Consider the following 24,184-nt stretch of genomic DNA (forward strand, 5'->3'; position numbering starts at 1 on the left):
ATAATTGGGGAGGGAGAAACCAGGGTCTTTGGTTCTGAAATCTTCCCGGTAAGGACTGGCTCCTTCCCCCCAGGATAAAGGAAGTGGGCCAGGCTTGGGTTGGTCTGAGCTTCCTATTATAATAATTTCCTACCTGGGAAAAGAAGCTTTCAATGGCTTGGCAACCAATGCAACCTTTCTCGTTTCTACAGCAGCGGTTTTTTTTTGTTGTTTTTTCTCTCCCATCTACCCTGGGAAGAAAGCAGCGCAAGCAACATTACCCCCATTTTACAGACAGATCTAACTCACAAGGACATTACATTCTCAACATCAAGGCCAATGCCTATTTCTCTTTCTGATCGACTAAATGGAAGGCAAGAGCACATAAGAGAAAATTGGCCCTCCGAGTGATTGGCTAACCCACTATTCTAAAAGCTTTATTGGCTAGGAAGGCTCCTAAAATTTCCTGTTATTTGTCTGTTGATTTTATATTCATTTGAAAATACTTGGTTTGTTATGGCTAAGTTACAATGTTCTGAACAGAAAAGGTGCTGTCCTTGGGCACTGCGGCCACTGCCCTACCGAAGCCAAATGAATGACTATTTGTTTGCTTGTTGCATCTAGGGGAGTTTTAGCAGCAATCAGATCTTGGGCTGAAAAGACTGCAGTCAGACTAGGAGTTTTCCTGTCTTCTAATCTGAAACTTTATAACTGAACTCAAAACATGGCTCCAACTTGGACCCTTGTGAACTCAGACATGAATGAATCAAGAACTGACTCTATTTCCACTCCAACTTGAAAACCCGGCAGAAACCCAGTAGATAGAGAGGAACCTTCTTAGGCTCCTGGTCTTCACATCTCGTGAATGCCTTTTCACATGAGTTCTTGCTGTGAACGACACAAGAAAGCAACACATGTCAGTTTTTACCCTTGAATTTCTATTCTGTCTGAAACGCTTCTTTCCCCTCCTTTCCTGGTCTTGCTGAGAAAAGCTCAGACATGGCTCCCCACCCCCCCTTCCCTGGCCATATCTCTTCGAGAAGAAGGGGGGGTCAAGTTGCTCGACAGCAATACCTCCTAGCAGCCTGGGTTTAAAATTAGCAGAGCTTTGGAGAGCCTGGGAGGTAACCTTCCCACAAGGTCAGCAATGAGAGTGGATACAGAGCAACAGAGAGAGGGCCACATAAAGAAGAAACAAAATTAAAGCCTTCAAGGCTATTAGGTCTTTTTATTCCCCTTTTAGCCTGGAGGCCAAGCAGAACCTGACTTGGTTTGTATTTTTAATAAACACATCGAACCAGCAAGCGGCTTCCTTTAGAGACAAACATGATTCCAGAATTCTAAACGTGCCATCACTTCAGAACAAATGGGCAGACCGAGCCATGAGCAAGGAAAGTCCCCACTGGTCTCCCCAGGTGCATCTAGCAAAGCTAAATAGATTCCTGAGTAAGAGGAGCACACATCCTCTCTGAACATTCTCCCAGGTACATAACAGAGTGAGGAGAAGAATGGAAATGTTGATTTGGTTACTGTTCCTAGAGCTAGCATGGGGGCGGGGGGGGGGGGGGGGCCACGAGATGAGGAAGGGAAGGGTACCCCCCGGGGGACAGGTAGGAGCCAGAGATGCCAACTGGATTTGTTCATCCATAAACTAGCTGTATAACCCATGCAAAGCACCTCCTATGGATGAGACTGAGATTACTCCTTTGTATAAAGAGGAGTTGGGGTAGCTGACCCCTTTCTAGCTTCTGTTATAAAAGAAACATCTTCTAAGAGAACATAAGGCTTCTAAGCATGGGATGACTAGTGTAAAATGATGCAGAGCAAAGTAAGGAAACAAGAAAACAGCCATATAAAAGGAAAGAACAACAGTTTCAAAGCAAGTATTCTGAATGCTCTGTAGTTATAATGATCAAGCTGGACCCCAAAGAGCAAAAGGAGCAGTACTTCCAGCCCTTCCTTGGAACGGATGGGTGCAGAGCGCAGCACATACTGTCAGATTCAATTGCTGAGCTGATTGATTTTGTTGAACTTTATTCCTCCTCCTCTATTTTTTATTCTTTGTTAACAAAGGATAACTCTCTAAAAAGGGACAGAAGACAAATACTTTTGGAAAGGATGGTGATACAAAAGCAAAAGATATCAATAAAATGGTTTTTCAAAAAAAACAAAAACAAAACCACACAAGGCTCCCAGGAGTGACAGTGGGGGACACCTAGAGATCAATGCTTCTTCACTAATCACTGCCTAAAATCAATCTATTGGATGATTAAGTGTGGGAATGATAAGCTCAGTCAAGAACATTTCCACCCCCAAGGACTCTTACTTATTGGCCCACCTTTACTAAACTAATTAACTTTTGCATTAAAATAACATATTCATGGTAAATAGGTTTTAAATTTCATCCTTTGATTAAGGTGATAACAAGCAATCAGAAATCCAAAAATAAAGAGACAAAGGGGGTGAAGATTCATTCCTGGAAACAGATTATCAATCAATCAACCAGGTGCCTACTAAACCCAGACACTGCTGGGAGCCAAAGATACAAATACAAAGAATGAAACAATCCCAAAGACTTTTTATTCTAATGGGTCAGACAGATATAAAGATATATGCAGCATAAATAAAAACTGAATTAATACAAATATAAACAAAGTAGTTAAATACAGTTTTGGCAGTGTTGAAGGGAGGTCACTATATACTGACCAGAGGAATCAGCAAAGGCTTCAAGCAAAAGAGAGTGCTTGAGATGAATCTTAATAGAAGAGAGGAACTCTGAAGAAGAGGTGAGGAAGGAAGGCGTACAACATTCCAGGCATCTGAGACAGTCAATGTGGCAAGGCCAGCTTTTCTGGATTATAAACTGTGGGAGGGGGAGTAGTATCCAAAGTGGTTACAAAGAATGATTGAGATCAAATTGTGTAGGGTCTCTTTGTCCCCCTACTTGTGGTTTTCTTGTCAGAGATACTGGAGTGGTTTGCCATTTCCTTCTCCAGCTCATTTTACAGATGAGAAAACCGAAACCAAAAAGGTTAAGTGACTTGCCCAGGGTCACACAGCTAGTAAGGGTCTGAGGCTAGATTTTAACTCAGGTCTTTCCAACTCTAGGCCCAGTACTCTACCCACTGCACTTCCTAGCTGCACTATTAAGTTTACTTGGTAGGAAAGTCTCATGGTCAGACAGGCTCAACATTTAGACAACCTTTCCATCAAGCAGAAGATGATAGGGATCCCCTGCTACAGATAGAGTCCTGTTATAAAAAAGTAGCTGCTTTCAATTAATTTAAAGATACTGGCTCCTTACCCCTTTTAATTCTGTTCTCTATGCTTGGATTTTCCCATAATAAAACACTGAGCACTCTGACAGGAACATCTCCCAAATCCTAGCCCTGGCAACAATGTAAACTTGGCTCACCACCATCCTCACTGATATTGCTGGAAGTGGGAAGGGTTACAGAGCTGAGAACATCCAACCCCTTTGTCTGTACCCTTATAAGTAACAGTCCTGATAGCAGATGCTGAAAGATTTCTTAGTCTCTCTACCTGCCTATATCTTTCTGCCTCTGTGTCTCTCTGTCCTTCTGTGTCTGTGTCTCTCCTTCCTTCTCTTCCTTCTATCCCCTTCCCCTTCTCACCCCACTTTCCCCGCCTCTTCCCTTTCTCTCCAACTTTCCCTCCCTTCCTCCTCTCTTCTCTCTCTTCACCTTCCTCTCTTCTCTCTTTCCTCTTTCTGATAATTCCCATGCAACACTCTCGAGTAGGATGCCAGCAAAATAAATAAATATATAGAAAAACCCCAAAGTCTTTCTGAAAAGAAAGTGAAACAAAAGACAGCTCAAATTTCTTAAGCTTCCATAGCAGGGCGGTCTGCCTTACTGGGAGCAAGGGGATTTCCGAAAAATCCATTCCCACCCCAGACTAAAGGGTGCTAATAATTACCATCAAAACAGCTGCCATTATATTGTCCTATTGGAGCATTAAACCACCCTGTGAAGTAAGGACAGATGAGGAGGAGGACAATAGCATTTATATAGCACTTGAAGGTTTGCAAAGCATTTCACATATGGTACCTCATTTGATCCTCACAACAACCTTATGAGATTACCTCCATTTTGCAAAAGAGCAAAACAAGGCAGACAGGTTGTTTAGTACCTTGCCTGGGGTCACTGAGGCTAACTGAATCCAAGTCCAACACTACCCATGGCAGCACCATGCTGCCTAGGTATTCTAAGTGTAATGACTTGCCCAGGGTCACAGAGCTCATGAGTGACAGAATCAGGATTTATACTCAGGTCTTCCTGACTCCAAAAGTAACACACCACCTCTCAAACAGACCTTCACAGAAACCCAGGACTCAGAACCTGTCTGCTTCTTGTTTTAAATCTACATATAAATGCCTTACTACTGAGCATCTCAAATTCTATACCTCCCCAAGCCCTCAAGTACCCTTGAACCATGGGTGGACCAGAAATTTCTCAAAGAGGGCAGTCATCTGTGGCTTTATTCATCATCCATCATCAGTTCACCCAAAAAACCCTGGGCAAGGCAGTTTAGAAATGGGCTGGGTTGTTTTGTGTCAGAAGACCATAAAGCACAGTCTGAGCCCAACGGGGCTGTCCAGACTCATCTCAGAAGGAACGGGAAGGCTTTGGCTCCAAAGCCGAGTCTGCCCCCTGCCACTGTGTGAATCTGAGAAAGTCACTGAACCTCTCTCTGGGCCTCACTTTCCTCACCTCTAAATGACAGGATTAGAACAAAACAATCAAAACGGAATGCTGTGAAAATGACCAAGTTGAGCCCCAAAGAAGAGCTAGGGAGAGCCTTCTTTGCAGGGAATGTTGCATAAAATGCCAATTCTTGATTGTGTGTTGGTAAAGTTTTCTCTTTTTTTATTTTCTGTTGTTAAGGGGTGGTTATCCATTGAAATAAAGGTGACCAAAACAGAGAACCATAAACATTTTTAATGAATATTAATTAGGGGGTTAAAATAAGATCTAATATAGGATTGAATTTTTTCCTTTCTTTTTTTTTTTTTTAAAGACTTCCTATCTCACCCAGGTTGGAGATACAGGAGCCAATTCTACCACTAGCTGATATGAGGGTTTTGAGTTGTTCTTTTTTCACCTTAAAACGAATGGCACTCCCCTCCCCCTCTGCAAACCCCAACAGGGGCTCACCACATTGGTACTGTACCTAGTGAGAACACCAATCAGCTTTGCTCCCTCTGGCTTAGAACCCCCCAAAAGCTCCAGCGATCCACAAGCTTCAGCATCCCAAGAGCAAGGACTACAAGGGTGCATGACCATGCCCAGGTAAATTGTAGGTTTAGAGATAGAATGGACCTCAGAAGGCCATTGAGCCAAACTCAACTCATTTTGGAGATGAGGAAAGTGGCACAGAGAAGGGCTAAGCAACTTACCCAGCATCACAGATTCTCCAGTGTCTGAGGCAGGATTTAAACCCGGGTCTTCCAGACTCTTCTATCCACTGTTGCACCATGCTCTAAGGTCCATTTCCAGCCCTGAATCTATGATCCTCTGCCCTCTGCACTCTCATGAATTACCAGTTGGGCACAACCCTTCCCAATTAATCAATTTCCTCCTATGTTACTAATGTATTCAGGCCCTCTTTTGCTTTTTTCCCCATGTAATATGTTAGTTTCATTTGATAACTCTGAGGATACCTAGCCAGACACACTACTCGGTCTCTTCATTTTAAAAATGATGATAGATGACAGAAAGACAGACAGACAGACAGACAGACAGACAGACAGACAGACAGATAGATAGATAGATAGATAGATAGATAGATAGATAGATAGATAGATGGATAGATATTACTCTGAGATCCATCCAGTTCTAAATCCATAAGCCTATGGCTTCATTAAATACTACAGAATAGAGAGAACTTCAGCCCTTCAAGAGGTGATACATGTTCCTGAGGGGATGTTCTGATTAGGATGGAATTCAGATTCCTTCTTCAGCCAACTGTGCTTCATCTCCCCACCCACCCACCACATATATGTGTGTATTTATATGTAAATATATGTATATAAAATGTGTGTATTTTACAAATACATTCATGTGTCTTGAAAATATGTGCATATACAGACACATATGTAAAATAAAAGGACAAGAGAAGCCCCTAAAGCAATTGCAGCTCTTGTTTTACCACTCCATCACTCAAACAGATTGGATTTCTTTTACAGCCACCCCAGAACAGTTGCTGGCTGGCAACCACCCCTACCTCCCAAATCCCAATCTGAAGACTCAGCAATTCATTCCTTCCCTTCCTAGACCATGAGGATATTTTCTTCTTCACAGCTACTTACTGGGAAATGGTGGTATTAAAAACTCTTCAAGCAACTCTACTTACAGTTAAAATCAGAAAATGTTCTTTCCAGACATTTAGCTTTAAATCACTATGTCCACAAATATATTAGGGAGAGGGGGCTGTGTCTGATAGACACGGAAAATGCTTTGCTAACCCCTCTGTTCTTTCGGCTGGATTCATATTTCTTCTCCTTGTTTATTCAATGTAAATTACCAAGTCTTATTGGAATTATTCTCTACTTCAATCTCACCCAACCCTTGAGAAGGAACAGAGGAGTAAGGCTTAGATTAACAGAATCATACAACCTCAAAGTTGGAAGGGAGCTCAGAAGTTTATTCTACTCGCTACTTGAGCAAGAACTTGCCCTATAACATCCCTGGATGAGCTGTCCTTGTATCATCCTCTGCTTGAATACCTCCAGTGACAGAGACCTTACTACCTCATGTCAAGTCAACAACCCTCATGTAGTTATCCATTCCATATGGGCATAGCTTTTTACTGTTATGGCAAGTTCTTTCTTACCAAGCTGAAATGTGTTTCCTCCCAACTTCCCCCTATTGTCCCTACTTTTGTCCTCTGAATCACACAGGATAAAGTCCTGTTTTTCTTTGCCATGGTCATTGCACTTTTGGAATAACAGTTTTGATTCTAGGTTTACATTTTAGGAGCAACAATGACAAAGCTGAATTATGTCCAAAGAAAGGTCAGTAGAGATGATGGGGTAATTTCAAACTAGGTCATGTGAAAGAAGTTAAAATAATTGGGAATATTTACTCAAGTGAAAATAAGACTTATGGATTGGGAAAATGACACCTTAGCTGTCTTCAAGCATATAAGGGATGTCATGGATTTGGGTAAAATGGGTCCATTCAAACCAACAACTATGATTAATGGATAGGTCTTAAGGCTGCTGCCACAGCTCTTGAGGGCCCTTATAGGAGCTCTATCCACTGTACTCTATCCATCTACTTTAACTCAGAAATCTTAGCAGCCAGAGATACCAACTCTTCTATAGGACACTTAGCCAGGCTCTTTAACAAACTATAGTAATATGAATGATCCCCTCATTAAAATATGATATCCTCTAGGGACAGCTAGGTGGCGCAGTGGATAGAGCACTGGCCCTGGATTCAGGAGGACCTGAGTTCAAATTTGGCCTCAGACACTTGACACTTAACAAGCTTCGTGACCCAGGGCAAGTCACTTAACCCTCATTGCCCCAACAAAAACAATAACAACAAAACAAACCAATAAACTAAATTAAATAAAATATCCTCACATTGGGAGGTATTGGTGAAAGGGAGAATTAACTCTTTCAAGTCATTCAACTCCATAATCAGGAACTTCTCCAAATGACTGGGCACCAAGCAGTCTATAGGTATTAAGATGGGGGCTGAGTACTTTCTTGCCCAGAGGAACAGACCTGCATTTCCATCCTCCATCATTTCCATCCTCCATCAGGAGGCTGCTTTCCTTGTCTCTGCATCCCCAGCACTTCGCTCAGTGCCCAGTACCTAGTAGGCACGTTATCAATGTTCACTGGTTGATTGCACCCTCTCTGGGATCCTCTTTCAGCCAGTGGCACAGATCTCTGGAGATTGTTCCGCCTTGTTACAAGATCAGAACAGGACCAGGACTGGGATGTCAAGACCATAGAGAACCCCCAGGAGAAAACTACCTCTCAAAGCCAATCAGCACCTTCTCTATGACTAAGGCATAAGAAAGTTACCTGGGGGCACACAGCCACTGTGTCAGTGGCAGGATCTGAACCCAGGTCTCACTGACTCTAAGGCTGCCTCCCTATCAACTATTTACCATGCCATCTCTTAGCCCATTTCATAATTTCCTGATAAATAAAACAAACTATTGAAATCTTTTTTTGGCAAAGCAATGAGTCAAGCTCAGGAAGAAATTAGCTCGTTGGGGGTAAAGCATTTAACGTCAGCAGAGCAGTACAAAAGGAAAGAAAAGTCAGGAACTATGGAAAGTAAAGATTCAGTCCATTCTTTAAACTGACTGTTAGAACAGGCACCACTTCCCCTTTCCTTCCTATTCTTCCAATTTGTGGGGATTCCAACAGATGGTGGGATGGAGGAGGGAGGAGATTTCTGGTCCAGGAAGCCATAGGGTCACAGCTTCTGAACCAGACAGGAGCTCAGAAATCATTTCACTCAACCCTCTCATCTGCATAAGAGGAATCTAACACCCTGAGAAATCAGGTAGTAATAAGCGGCTGTCAGCATGTAAACTCAATTCTCTGACTCCTCATTCACACCCTGCTCAAGCATCAAAATAAACCAGCTGAATCCTGTCAGCTGGACTTTTTCTATGAAAAAGGGGGCAAGGCTGATGAGAACCAACAACACTGTTCTCTCTGACAATATCTCCTGTGCCTCCCATGCTAGACGCTGGAGGTGGACAGCCTGAACACTATCCAGGTGGGACTTCTGAGTCACAATATGAAACATAATTTCTAAATGTAAAAAGGAAGTGACTAATCATCGAGATTGCATCTCGATCCAGTACGTTCCTAGTCTAGGGGCTGAATGGAAAGGGAGAAAGTTCACCAGCTCACCTTCCAACTACCAAAACCGAAATTAAACCCAAGTTTGCAACTCTTTACACTGTTACATTTATGCTTGTTAAGACACTCCCCAATTGATAAATGGTCATGGAATATGAACAGGCAGTTTTCAGAAGAAATCAAAGCTATCTGTAGTCATATGAAAAATGCTCTAAATCACTACTGATCAGAGAAATTAAAACTAAAACAAACCATCTCACACTTATAAGATTGGCTAATATGACAGAAAAGGAAAATGACAACTATTAGAGGGCATGTGAGAAAATTGGGACACTAATTTTTTTTAAAGGGGGCATGGGGGTGGGAAGGGGAGGATGTATATGTACAAAAATATTTAAAGCGGCTCTTCTTGTGGTAGCAAAGAATTGGAAATTGAGGGGATAGTTGTCAATTGAGGAATGGCTGAACAAGTTGTGATATATGACTGTGATGGAATACTATAGTGCTATAAGAAATGATGAGCACAACACTCAGAAAAACCCAGAAAGACTTTAACAAAGTGATACAAAGTAAAGTGAGCAGAACCAAGAGAACACTGTACACAGTAACAACAATGTCTTACGATGAACTAAAATGGATTATGTTTGGCATAATTGCGCATGAATAACCTATATCAAAGAGCTTACCCTGTTGGGTGGGAGGAAGAGTGAGACAATCTGGGGCTCAAAATTTTTTAAAATGAATGTTAAAAAATTGTTTTTAACAAATTTTACAATTTATTCTGGTTAGCTTTGCCCACTCATAACTTAGACATCTTTTTAGAACCTGATTTTTTTCATGAAAGTTATTATCTATCCTACCTAACTTTGTGTCACTCAAAAATCTGAGTAAATATAGAATCTATACTTTTGTTCAAGTCACCAATAACTTTATCACATGCTCAGGAACTGATTGGACTTTTTTCAGTCCAACATGCTGTGCTTCCATCTGACCCACACCCCTCTGCCCTGTCCACAAAGAGGAATTTATCAAACATTCAGGGCATTTCCCTGATCTCCCAGTCTAGTAACCCTGGTTAAAAGGAAATGCTGTTCCTCTGTCATGCCTGGTCCTTAATGATCTCATGCTGCTTGAGAGCAATCATTTCTTACGATAATGGATTCTAGAATTCTGCCTGGAATCAATGCCAAACTCACTGATCTCTAATCTGAAGAATCGGAATTCTTCCCTCTCACAGCATCTCAGAAGTGGAAATAGGGAGGTCAGCCAGTGAAATCCATACAGGCACAAGATTTCTTTTGACCACAACAAGCAGTCCTGCAATTTAGAAGCAGAAGCATTAAGCACCTAGTTTGACCCAAGCACTGTGCCTTTCCCTTGAACACCTCTGGTGACCCCATGACCTCCTGAAAATACAATGTTGTCCCCTCTTCGGGTTGAGCTTTCATTTTTACAAAGCTTTTCTTACACCAAGCCTAAATTTGTCACTTTGCCACTTGCACCCAAAGCTAGGACAGGACTGGTCCTTGGCTACTGGGGCCAAGAAACAAAGTCAGGACAGATGTTCAAATGCCATGATGCCCACTTCACCCCAAATCAACTTCAAGTCCAACAATCCCATTTCTTCCAATGGACCTTCATGAGATGAGCTCAAGACCCCTTACTGTGCTATGTCTTCTTGAACACTCCTCAGCTTAGCCATGTATTTACTAAAACAGGATACCAAGAACTGGGTGGAACAGTGGAGAGAATGTCAGACTTTGACACAGGAAGACTTGAGTTTGAAGGTTCTTCCTACCTGCGTGTAACTTATACCATTCTTGTCCTCATTTTCCTCATCTGTAAATCAGGAATGACACCTCTCTCCCTCTGAGTTGTTGTGAGGATAAAATGAGAAACCACAGGCAAAGCACTCTGTGTACCTTAGAGCATACAAGTATGTGTATGTATATATGTATGTATAAATATACACATGATGTGTGTATACATGAAGAAGACAATAATGATGATAGCAATGATGAATAAGTGGCTTTTAGAGCAGTTTTTTTCTCCCTCATCTGTAAAGCATTTAGCTGACAGGTGCCACTATGGCTAGAGTGCTAAGCATCAGGAAGACTCATCTTCATGAATTCAAATCTGGTGTCAGACACTTACTACCTATGTGACCCTGCACAAGTTACTAACTCAGTTTCCTCAACTGTAAAATGAGAAGGAGAATGAAATGGCAAACCGCTCCATTATCTCTGCCAAGAAAACCCCAAATGAGGTCACCAAGAGTCAAGACATAACTCAAATTACATAACCACAAACTATGGTAGACACTGAAAAACTAGAAGCTAAGAGATCCAGGAAAGAATAACGAAATGGGAGGGGGAAAAAAAAATCAAAGATCATGCCATGAGAATCTGTCAAAGAAACTGAGCATGTTTTATTATTATTTATAAAAATAGCTGGGGGCAGCTAGGTGGTGCAGTGGATAAAGCACTGGCCCTTGGATTCAGGAAGACCTGAGTTCAAATCCAACCTCAGACACTTGACACTTACTAGCCATGTGACCCTGGGCAAGTCATAACCCTCACTGCCCCACAAAAAAAAGGAAAGAAAAATAAGCTAATATTTATACAGTACTTTATGGTTTACAAAGGCATTCCTTTTTTTGGGGGGGGGGGAATTTCACAAGATCCCCTAGGGAGTTGCTAATGTTATTATTCCCATTTTACAGATGAAGAAACTGAGGAAATGACTTGCCCATTGTCACAAAACTAGTAGGTGACTAAGGTAGGGGCTAAGCTCAGGTCTTCCTGACTCTTGGTCTGGTCCATCTATTCACAATACTACCTAGAAGAAAAGATTTCATTGAGGGAAGAGGGAAAATGGAAAGATACCTGTCTGATTTCCCTAAAAGGCCTTCACCTAGAAGGCTTAAATTTGTTTGACTTGGCCCCAGAGTCTAATCAGTTAAATGCATTTAGGCATATTTTTGACTCTGTAGCAGGAAGACCTTTGACAAACATAGCTTTGCAAAAATTGGAAAAAGCTGCCTCAAGAGGCAGTAAATTCTCCATCACTGCAAGTGATCCAAGAGAATGGATAAATAGTCATCTTGGGGGGAGGGGGAAAGGGGAGAGGTGTCTGTTGAGGGCAGCTTTCCTGTACAGATATAGTCGGTACCAGAAAACACAAGGCTGGTTCCAGCTCTGACATTGAAGACTTAAGGGTGACAGCTCACACCCAGCATTCGTTCAATACACAGTTATTAATAATAAAAAAAAACCACTTTGCTTTTATGGTGTGCAGTGTACAACTTTACACAAATTATATCATTTGATTTTATACAAACTATCATTTTTCCTATGTTGATAACTATATTTCAATAGAATTGGTTTCCTTTGTATTGTAATGTATTTTAATTAATGTATCTAAATACATTCTTCTAAGAAGAGGTCCACCAGACTGCCAAGTGGGTCATGTCATGAAAAAGATCCAGAATCTCATTCATTCACACACACACACACACACACACACACACACACACACACACACACACGCATGTGTATACCTACCTACATATATATATACACACACAAACACGCATGTGTGATTTATTAAATACCTATTATACATGCCAGACACCTTCGAAGATACAAAGATGAGTGAGAGAAAAGCACTGCCCTCAAGGAGCCTACAATCTAAAAGAAAAAAACAACACTAGCACTCTCTCCACTGTGCCAAGCACAAGAAGTCCCAAGGCAGCGTGCCTGGGGCCCCTCATTCCCAGCTGGGAGCCACCAATCAGAAGAGCAAATTCTCAGAAGAGAGGTTTCTGCAGGGTGAGAAGGGAACTGGGAAAAAGGTAGAAAAGTCCATGAGCCTGCCAGGGATAGAGGAACCTTCACAAAAAATCCCAAAGACTCATATTGAAAACATAAGAGGAGCCAATGACTTAATGCAGACAATCGGTGGATATATATGGCAGCTAGGTGGCGCCATAGTGCACAGAGCTCTGGGCCTGGAGTCAGGAAGACTCACCTTCCTGAGTTCAAATCCAGACTTACACAATTTACTAGCTGGGTGACCCTCAGCAAGTCACTTAACCCTGTCTGCCTGAGTTCCCTCATCTATAAAATGAGCCGTACAAGGAAATGGAAAACCACTTCAGAATCTCTACCAAGAAAACCTCAAATAAAGACAACAAAGTCAGACACAATTGAAACAACTGAACAATAGTGGGCAAAATATATTTCTGTGGTACAGTGGAATGGATGCTGGATTTGGAGTCAGAGGATGTGGGTTCAAATCCTGACACTGCCATTTACCACCTGTGGGACTTTGGTCAAGTATCTCTCTGGGATTCAGTAACTTTACATATAAAATTAACTCCTGAGATTCTTTGCAGATTGAAATTTATGACCCTGTTATTCTCATTTTCCTCATTGTGGTTTGACCCAAGAGTCAATGCCATTCATGGAGATTGTTCCAGAAGGGGGGGGTAGACAAATGATTTCACCAAACCTCCATTTAAACTACTCTACCAAGGGGCAAAGAACAGAAGTCTAGTCATTCAGAGGCAGCTAGGTGGTGCAATGGATAGAGTAATGGGCATAGAGTGTGGAAGACCCGGGTTAAAATTCAGCTCAACATTCTTAACTAGCTGCATGACCCTGGGAAAATCATTCGACCTGTTTTCCTCAGTTTCCTCATCTGTAAAGTGGGGAAAATGCCGATACCTACCTCCTAGGATTGTTATGAAGATCAAATGAGATAATAATTACAAAGTGTTAAGTAAAGTGCCTAGCACATAGTAAATGCTATATAAATGCTAACTACTATTATTACTACGAACATAAAATTTAGTTGAAAAGACAAAAAAAGAAGAAAAAAAGAAAAGACAGCACATATGATAAAAGTTCAACATTAATTGAACTTAATTCCAAAAAGAAAGAAAGGAATAATGAAGATTTTATAGGCCAGGGGAGTTACAAAATAGGAATAAGTCATGTGCTGGGGCAACCAAGGAAGACATTGAGCTTGAGGAAGTAGTGGTCCACTTGAGAACCACTGGGTAACAAGTTGGGTAGTCAGGGTAAACAATAAGGAAGTCAGCCTTGATATTACAGGAAGTGGAAAGCCACTGTAAATCTGGGGGCGGGAAAGACAAGGAGAGGTGTGGATAGAGTCCTGAACTTGGAATGCAGAAGACGTAAGTAAGTAACCAATGGCTGGTTCCTTCATTTCTCTACACCTCAAGCAACTTCCTAAGACTTAAATAACCAGAAGGTTGCAAAGAAATACTATCTCCTTGACTTTCCTCAGAGTATTGAGGTAACATTATTAATAGGGAGTACCTGAGTTCAAATCCAGCCTCAGACACTTGACATTTACTAGCTGTGTGACCCTGGGCAAGTCACTTAACCTCCATTGCCTGCAAAAAAATCCCAAAAAACAAACAAAAAAATAATAATAATAATTTCATTTCCACTGATAAAATCATATCAGTTTCTGGTGTTAAACCATTTGACCAAGTCAAAGACTTAAGTCATAAGAACTTTCTTTTTCAAATCTTTAGTACCTGTGGTTCTAGCACCCGCAGGAGCAGTTAGCAGGGTATCTCCACAAGGATTGCTTCCCAGGGTGATGGCTGAGGGTACTGGGCTAGAAGCATTGCTATCCCAAAGTCTCTTAGGAACAGGGTCCTGGGCTGTCTCCATCAGGGTCTGAGGAAAGATGGTGGACAAGATGGTGGGGATGGTTTGATGTCCTTTGCACACTTCCTCCTGTCTCCCCTTCAGGGAGCCTTGCTGCTCCAGCTAGGCTGGTTTGCACATTCTTGAATGGTAACTGATGGGGATGCCTCATCCCTTCTCTACAAATAATAGCTGTGAAAGGTGGGCTGAAAGCAGGACCAGATCTAAAGGGTGCTGCCAGTTCCAGAGCTTTTGTGCCTCCAGCACTTAGTATGGTGGTTGGCACCTTCATAAATGTTCACTGACTTTGGGGGCAGTTGGTCAGAAGCAATTGCTAGTGGTGACGAAGAAGGTGTCTCTTCTCCACAATGATCTAACCTATTTTATGCGTGATGGACCCCTTTGGTAGCATAGTGAAACCTAAATGTCTCTCAGAATGGTTTTAAATAATTGAAAGAAATCTGAAATGAGTTAAAGGAGGAGGCAGGGGATAAGGATGTTTTCTTATCCAATTTCATGAACTTCCCCTGAAATCAGATCCTTGGAGGTCCATGGACCACAGGTTAAGAACCTCTCTTTAACCTGATGGGCTCAGGGACTTGGACTTAGGGCAGTGCAAATGAGAATGGCAAGTAAAGCTCTAATATGGTGCTATACCAAACTTCCATGGGTTACCTTACAAAAAAATATGAAAATTCATCCACAGGAATAAAATCTCAAGAAAAACAAATGGCTTTTTTTTAAGGAGTGAAGTGGAGCTAGCATTACCATATATGAAGCCATATTACAAAGCTGTAATAATCAAAACTATCTGGTAGAGGCTTAAAGAAACCCAGAAAATTCGATTAATCAAACAGGCTCAGCATGTAGTGTAGACACAATCCAACATAATAGCCTAATGTTCTACAAAACCAAGAACACCAATCACTGGAGTAAGGACTCTCCATTTGACTACAAATGGAGAAAAGCTACAAGGAAAAGGAGAAAACAATTGAGCAGAAATTTGGTTCATACCAACATCTTATACATACCAAATGGGTACATGAACCAAGCATAAAAGATCACATCATTAAAAAATATATATATATTAGAGCAGAATGGAAGGAGGCACCCTGAACAATGGTTGGGAAGAGAGGGCAAAGGTTATCATAGCAAATAAAATGGGCAATCTCAATGATGAAAAAATGAAAAGCTTTTTTGCACTGACAAAAATTATAAGACATTACTATAAGGGGCGGGGGCGGGGGCGGGGGGGGGGGGGGCGGGAAGCTAGTCCTCAATGGAAAAGATACAAACAAGATGTTTGGGGAAGAGAAAATATCAGCTTATCAACAACCACACGAGAGGTTATTCCTGATGAGAAATATAAATTAAAACATCTCTTTCCTTTCACCTCACAAGCATATGCGTAAAGATGGCAAAACATAAAAAAGTGATAAATGTTGGAAGTGCAACGCAAAGGCAGGCATGCTAAAAGTCCTCATGGGAAAGTTGTTGGTTGGTCCGATTGTTCTGGAAAAAAACTTGGAATTATACTTTTAAAAAGTCACCAAACTGTATAAGACCTCTGACCCAATAATACCATTACTAAGCATGTATCCCTAAGGAAGTCAAAGACAGTGAGTGGAAAGGTCCTGTATATACAAAAATATTTATAGCAGTGTTTGTGCGTGTGTGTGCGTGTGTGTGTGTGTGTGTGTGTGTGTGTGTGTGTGTGTTTAGTAATAGCAAAGAACTGGGAAGACTATGGGACATTAGCTAAACAAAATAATGCCTGGATGTGTAACCAAAAATTATTGCGCCATAAGAAATAATAATTATGAAGAATTCAGAGAAAAATGGGGAGACTAGCATGAAATGATGCAGAGCAAAGATAAACCGAGCCAAGAAAACAACTTACTTGGTGATCACAAAAACATAATTGAAAATAACATTGAAATACTTCAGAACTTGGACCATGGAAGGACCAATTTTGACTTCAGAGGACTTAATGGTATAGCAATGTCTACTGAACAAGGAGTGGTAGAAAACTGGTAGAGAATGAGGCACTCCATTGTAGACACAGCCAAGGTGTTGGTCTGTTTTGCTACACAGAAGAAGAGAGGGGGGAGGCGACTCGGTGGTAAGTAACAGTATTGGGGTTTTTTAAAAAAAGCTCAAAAAACCTTTTTTTACAAAAGAAAAAAGTAAGAGTCCAATGCCAAGTACTTTGAAAGAAGAATTATCTCTCAGCCAACAACGTTCCAGAAGGAAATATCATAATCTTTATAGTCTGTCCTAAGGGGAGCCCCCATCTCCAACACATCTCATCCCTGGACCCTTGGACATTTCAACTGATAGGCTATTTTAACCCCACCATGTGTCCCCAGGGAGCTGCAATCTGAGGGGCCTTCTGCATCCCAGGTACAAACACACCCCAGTATGGTCCAGGGGAGGAAAGGGTTTTCTGTTTTTTTCTAATTCCATTCCTCATGTCCAGCATTTTGTGGGCCTTTTTGGCAACCACGGCATATTGGCCCAGTGTCTTCAGAGAACAGTCTACAATGAGTCTTTGTGGCAGAATGAAAACCCTTTCCAAAATCTGTGTGGATTAACAGTCTGGCTGAGGTAGGCATAAGGGAAACGTCATTGGTTTGCAGATCTGCTAAGGCCTGTGCTAACACTGGGACTAAGAAGACAAGAAGATGGTTTGGAAAGGAGCCAGGAGTTCTCAGCTCCTGTGGAGGGGGGCTGCACAGAAAGGAGCGCTAATGATTCAACAGATTAGAGAGAAGAACAAAAGCAAGGCTTTCGCAGAAATGGAAAGCAGAAAATAAAGAAGAGCACACAAGTCCCTCTTGGCTATTTGTCTGTGTGTCCATTTTAGGGCGCCTCCTAAGCTAACATTAATGCAGAAAAGAAAAACAGCTTAGCTGGGGTGCAAGTAGAATCATGAACCCTAAGAAACCAGAGAATTTCACCAGGAAGAGCAATGAATATAAAGGTAAACAAACTATCATAGGATTGTAAGTTTAGAGGCCTTCCTGGTGACAGACATGAAGGCGTGCAGGTTTACAAGAACCAAGCTTATGGGGCAGCTAAGTGGCACAGTGGATACAGCACTGGCCCTGGATTCAGAAGGACCTGAGTTCAAATCCAGCCTTGGACACTTGACACTTACTAGCTGTGTGACCCTGGGCAAGTTACTTAACCCCAAATCTCATTCATTCATTCTCTCTCTCTCTCTCTCTCTCTCTCTCTCTCTCTCTCTCTCTCAGACACACACACACACACACACACACACACACACACACAGACACAAACACGAAGCTTACAAATATCAAGGAAGGGGGCAGCTAGGTGGCGTAGTGGATAAAGCCTCATCCTTGGATTCAGGAGGACCCGAGTTCAAATCCAGCCTCAGACACTTGACACTTACTAGCTGTGTGACCCTGGGCAAGTCACTTAACCCTCATTGCCCAGAAAAAAAGGAAAAAAAATATCAAGGAATTTGGGAGTGGGCAGGGACTCTGGGTTGCAGATCCAGCTACTCCATCAGATACAGGACGCTTTTCTACATCCCCAACAAAGGATGATTGAGCCTTTACTTGAAGAACTCTACTCATGAGTAGTTCACTATCTCACAAGGCTGGTTACTCTATTTTTCAAACTTCTGATTTTTCTTATATTGAAATATGATAGATTTGCAGTTTCATGTGCAATCATCTTTTAAAAAAAAAAAAAAGCACCACTGTTACAAAAGTACTTGTTTGATTTCATAAATTAAAAATAAAATAAATAATTGTTGTGTTTTGTTTTGGTTTGTTTTTTTAATAGAATTTGCTTCCTTGGAACTTCTACCCAAGCCAGTGCTGGGGCTCTGGAGTAAAATGAGTCTAATCCCTCTTCAAATGCCTAAAGTCATGAGTCATGATTTCTTTTTCTCAATAGAAGAATAAGCCTCTTGAAGGCAGGGGCTTTCATTTTGATCTTTGTGTCCCCCGGCACGTCACGTACGGTACTTAACATTAGTATGTCAACTTTGTATGTATGTGGTTGACATTTACTCGATGAATTTACTGCCATATTATACTTTTCAATCATAGAGTTGGCAAGCCACCAAAATCCCTACATGTTTTTCATGCAAATTAATTTGTAGCTACACATTTCCCCATACGCTAAGATTTGATAGTCAAGTAGGTGGGGAGAGGTTATTGTTGTAGTAGCAGTAGCTGTTGTTGTTTAATCTTAATGAAGGACTTCCATTGTATCATCTTTGCAGGCACAGTGGCGTATGCAAAAGAGCTGAGTCAGAGGACCTGGGTTCAAATCCAGCTTAGATACTTGCTACCTGTGTGCTTTTCATCAGATTCCTTCACCTTTCTGGGTGGTGGCTTCCTTATCTGTAAAATGAAGGGGTGGCAGAGATGGTCTCTAAAGCTCCTTTCAGCTCTAAGCTGCGATCATATGATCTTCCTGGCCATTGAACAGTTCTTGTCTTTACTGTGTGATACCCTAATAGATCCATTATTTTTTTAAAAGAGTACCTTTTAATGACCTGCCATGGGCTGGACCCTTTAGGTGGCGGTGATTAAGAAGACAAAAACAGCAGTCTTTAAAGGGCTTTATCTAGAAGAGAGGACAAGATACGGACATCAGTGACCACAACCAATGTAGATAAGATAGATGGCGTGAGTGGTACAAACAAAATAGGAATTCAGGACCAAGGGCAGCCAGCCAGGAGGAGAGAGATCAGGGAAGGCTTTTAAAGAAACTGAGGGTTCAGTTTAAATCCAGAGTAGGATTTCAATAAGTAGCCAGAGGGCTTGGGGAAGGGGGGGGGGGGAACAACAGTATCTTAAGGAGGGAGAACAGAGGGACCAATGGTGCGGAGGCGGGAAAGGGCAAAGTGCTTTGGGGGAATGAGTAGTGGGTCTTTGAGTCTAGCAATCTCTACCCTTTAAATGGCTAAGTGGACTGTGCCAGAAGTTCAGGGGAAAGGCCATGATACTGAAAGAGGAACTCTGATCCCTGGGGTCCAGTAACAGAGAGTTACCCAAGTAGCAGCAAAAAACAAGCAGAGAGCATTCTATTATTAGGGCCTGGCCTGGGCCCTGTTCCCCACATGCACGAGCACGTGCACGTGCACACACATGCAACTTCTCCTGGATGATAACTGCTCACTTGCATCCATTTGGATGATTTCACTCAAATCTTTATCCTGCAGTAGCAGACACTAAAGTTTCTATGTCACTTTCTTGCCTGATCACATAGTCAAAGCAGTTCATTCCCAGCATCTGTGAAGAAAAACGTGCTTAAGAATAACTGACTTTTATTTGGGAGTGATATGGGTAATTATTACATTATTAATGTGGGTTGTTTTGTAAGGGAGTGTCTTATGAAGAAACTAAGGCCTCGACATGGCTTGCTAAAGGTTAGACTGATGGTCAGTGGTAGACCCAAGACAATTCCTCCAATCTCTCTAAGAGCCACATAAGATAAGTGCTCCTGAGTTATCTCTTCATTCATGGAGATGGTCAGGTTCCTGAAAGATGATGAATAGCTTTAAGGCTATTTGAAGATAGTAAGAGTTAAATTGCAGAGAATGTAGAAAAAAACAACCCTCAGGACCAGAATTCCTCATTACTTAAATACTTGGGGGGGGGGGGGGGGAGAGATGCTAGCCCAGGGAAAGGCAGCAAAAAAGATGAAATTTCAACTTTAACATGGTTAAAAACACTTGTGAGCTGACTTGGACCGTTAATAAGGAATCCAAGTCACTCCCCATCCCTCTTTGCCTGGTTTAATTTCTTCTACTAACTTAAAAGAATGGAAACACATCAATATCTGCCAAGAGAACCAGGCAAGACCAAGTTTTAATGCACTATTTGTAGGCTCATTCCCTCTCCTGAGATCCCCACCAGCCCTCCCCTCCAAAAAATAAAAAATTTTTTAAAATGCTGCATATTTTTTTTACCGAATCAGCAGCTTAGGGCTAGGCTTAGAAAGCATGAACAACCAATATCCTATTCAACTGAGAAAAGCAGTTTGAAATGCCCTCTAGGTATTCCCAAAGTATGAAACTCAAAACAGAAGCCACTGATGGGGAGAAAGGAATGGTGACATGCACAGGACACTTGGCTTTGGGGAAGAAGAAGCTGCTCACCCAGCATGACTTTCAGGAATCTGCTTCATCTATTTTCCTCATCTGTAAAATGAAGAGTACACTAGATAGTTGTTTGGGTCCTTTTAGCCCCAAATCTATAATCTATACAAAACTGGCCTGAGACTTTATAGGGGACTTGCATTCCCAGAGGAATCTCTTAAAGAAGCAATAATCTCCTGAAATCACAAGTTTAAGGTGGATGCCTCTTTCACTTACCTAAATAGGAGCGGGGCCTGGAGACTGAAGGGGGCTTGGAGGGCTTAGGGAAAAAGTACTTGAAAAATCAGTGCCAAAGGTCAAGGAAATAGAAAGATCAGAGCCAAGAACTTATATTGTTCTTTTCCCATGACAGAATATCCCTACAACACACAGAATACCGGCAAATGCAATTTGGTGCCAAAGAAAGAACCCTAAGACTGGGGATCTTAGAGAGTTCTGTTCCAGATATACTTCTACCACTAGACAAATGTGAAGTTGAGAAAATCACTCAACTGCCAAGCATGGTGCCAGGCACCTGGGATCCCTGCTACCAGGTAGACTGAGACGAGCAGAATGCTTGAGTTCTGAGTAGCAGGAGGCTGTGCTAATTGAGCACCTACATTCAATTGAGCATTAGTATGATAAGTTTCCAGGAGAAGGGGGCTGCCGGGTTGCCTAAGGAGGAGAGAACTGGCCCTCAATGGTCAAGGCTCCTGTTTCAACAGGAGTAGACCCAGGCCCATGAGTAGCCTCTTCACTTCCATCCTGGTGGGGAAAGAGGGGAAGAAAAGAGAAGAAAAAGAAAAGGAGAGAGGAGAGAGGTGAGGAGGTAAACAGGGAAGGGAAGGGAAGGACAGAGAAGGGGAAGGGAGGGGAAATGGAGGGGAGGAGGGGTGAGGAGGGAGAAGGGAGGTGGGGTGATGTGGGGTGAAGTAGGATGAAAATCATTTAACCTCAGTATACAATTAATGAAATGAACCATATTATTTCTAAGGTCTGTTTTAGCTCATTGTTCTATAGCTTCTAAGATCTCGTATAATAATGTCAGTGAAGGAATCACACCCTCCCCTTCTACTTTCTAAGAAATTATATTGAGAAGGAAAGAAACAGTAAGTTAATTGGAAATTTAAAGACTTTTGTCTGAACAGAATTGAGAGCCTCGTATTTGAGTTCTGACTCTATTTCAAACTCACTTTGCGACCTTAGCAATTTATTAAACTTTTCTAATTCTCAGTTGACTCAACTATCAAATTAGGATTATGGTAACTACCTATCTTATAAGGTGATATTCAGATTCAAAGGAGGTAACATATGGAAAGAACTTTGTAAAGCTTTTTAAAGCAACTACATAAATTCCAGCTATCTTCCTCTCCCTCCTCCTCCTTCATCATCATTATCATTACTACTACATGACTGGTCAGGATACCATAAGATCATATGTGTAAAAATACCTTGAAACTCATCAAGGGATGAGACGATAATAATACAATTCAAAGGAGCAAGAGGCCTGTGATTTCTCATTCATCCTTCTATAACTATCCCTTCCAATCTCTTCAGCCTTTGTGCAAGACCCAAGCATCCATCTCCTCTCCCATCTCACACCCTCTTCAGCCAGCCTTTCCTCCAAAGCCAGTGATGGTCTTTTCTCGTGACTTCTCTGCAGCATTTGATCCTGCCGATCACGCTCTTTTCCTTGAAATTCTCTTCTCTCTAGATTTTGGTGACACTGCAGGCTCTGCTCCTAGGTGTCTGCCCACTGCTTCTGTCTCCTTTGTAGAATATTCATCCAAGTCACATTCGTTAACCATGGGTGTCTCCCAAGGCTGTGGCCTGGCCCCTTCCTCTTTGTCCTCAACTGGTGATCTTACCAGCTCTCCCATGGGTATCAATTAACATCTCTAAGCAGATGACTCACATATCTATTTGTCCATTAAACCCTTTCCCCTTTTCCTAAAGTCCCTAATACTATTGAGAGTACTACTATTCTCCCAGTCACCCAGGCTCACAACCTAAGTGTCACCTTCAGGTCCTGACACTTTTTCATCGCCCCATATCCAATTCTTGTCTTTTCTAACGTCGTAATGCCTGTAGCTTATGTCCTCTGCTCTGCAACCAAGGCATCTGGAGCATCTTGGTCCTGGTAACACAGCTGGGGAGGTATACTGACAAATTGGGGTGCATCAGAGAAGAAGGGCAAAATGTAAAAGGGAATAAGACTGCCATAGAAGAAAGAGGTGGTAAGGGACCTTAGAGGTCATCTAGTCCAACCCTTTCATTTTACAGATGAAGAAACCGAGGCCCAAAGAAGTAAAATGATGTATGACCCCTCGTCATAGAGGTAAGTGAGACGGTCAAAATTCAAACCCACAACTTCTTTCTCATTCGTTTCTTCCAATGTAGGAAGGAACCAAGGATATTAAACCTGAATGGACAAAAGCTTTGTGTGTGGGAGGGAAGCATAAGTGAATACATGTGATCACTCAAACATCTGACTAGCGATTTTTGTCTAAGAAGGCGAAGACTTATTCTGTGATTCAATAATGGATATTACAGGGTGTTACATATGTGTGGCATTGCATCAGTGTAATTTACAGTGATGACATCTTAGCTGTAACACACATCATTAATTATAAATGTCTTCTACAAAAAGTTTCCCGTGACTGAGTTCTTTAAATAAAGGGTGGCAGAATGAAAACAATGCAAACTGGCCCACAGACTGCAAAAAGAAATAAAAGGAATCCCCAAATGAAGCAAAAATAACATACTTCAAGAAAACCAAATTTTTCTACGGACACCTGATATCTGGCACCAATGGAAATCCACATAAATCACCTGCAAGCACATCACAATTCACTGAAATGTCAACAGCAAGAACTAGTCCCCTTAACACATGAAAGGGTTAGCAACTATACAATTACCTCCAATCCCATCTTCTCCTCCCCAGCCTTTACCCTGGATGGAGCCTGAGTATAACACAAGGAAAATCCAATCCTTTAAAGCAAAAGTGTCAAAAATGTACTGGCAGCACTCACCAGTGTAGCCTGAACAAGATAACTCAGGAAGGGGGGGGGGGATGGGGGGATTCAGGAGGACCTGAGTTCAAGGTCCAGCCTCAGACATTTGACACTTACTGAGTGACTCTGAGCAAGTCACTTAACCCTCATTGCCCCGCCCCCCCAAAAAAAGATTTTTTAAAAAGTAACTGTGAAATATTTAACAGAATAAATAAAAATACGACTTAGATAACATTACATTTTAAAACCAAATAAATACCTGGCTGCAGGGATTAGTGGCCCTTATTTCTATTTGAATTTGACACTACTGCTCTAGAAAATTTTCAAACACCAATACCCAATGGCCCAGAACTACCAGAAGTTGTTTTAAAAGGACTTGGGAGTCAGGAAGACTTGGGTTCAAATTCTAATTCAGACACTTTATAGTTCTGTGACTTGGGAAAGTCGAGTCAGGTGGTACAGCAGACCCTGAGTTGACTCATCTTTCTGAGTTCAAATCTGGCCCAAGACACTTACTTAGCACAAT

At 41.8% G+C, this 24,184-nt stretch overlaps 1 protein-coding gene across 6 annotated transcripts in view; it reads right to left on the reverse strand.

Annotated features, from left to right (window-relative positions):
* The window catches only part of TEAD1 (TEA domain transcription factor 1), a 305,630-nt gene that overhangs the window by 223,772 nt on the left and 57,674 nt on the right, over positions 1-24,184 (reverse strand). Inside the window, exon 1 of one of the 6 annotated variants that reach the window (XM_043969522.1) lies at positions 19,047-19,128. The exons of the other annotated variants lie outside the window; for them this stretch is intronic. The gene's annotated coding sequence lies outside the window, so the exon portion shown is untranslated. Of the gene's footprint in view, positions 1-19,046; positions 19,129-24,184 lie in introns of those variants that run through there. 6 annotated transcript variants of the gene reach the window in all.

The sequence above is a fragment of the Dromiciops gliroides genome, chromosome 6, assembly GCF_019393635.1.
Source record: "Dromiciops gliroides isolate mDroGli1 chromosome 6, mDroGli1.pri, whole genome shotgun sequence".
In the NCBI taxonomy this organism is placed as follows: Eukaryota; Metazoa; Chordata; class Mammalia; order Microbiotheria; family Microbiotheriidae; genus Dromiciops; species Dromiciops gliroides.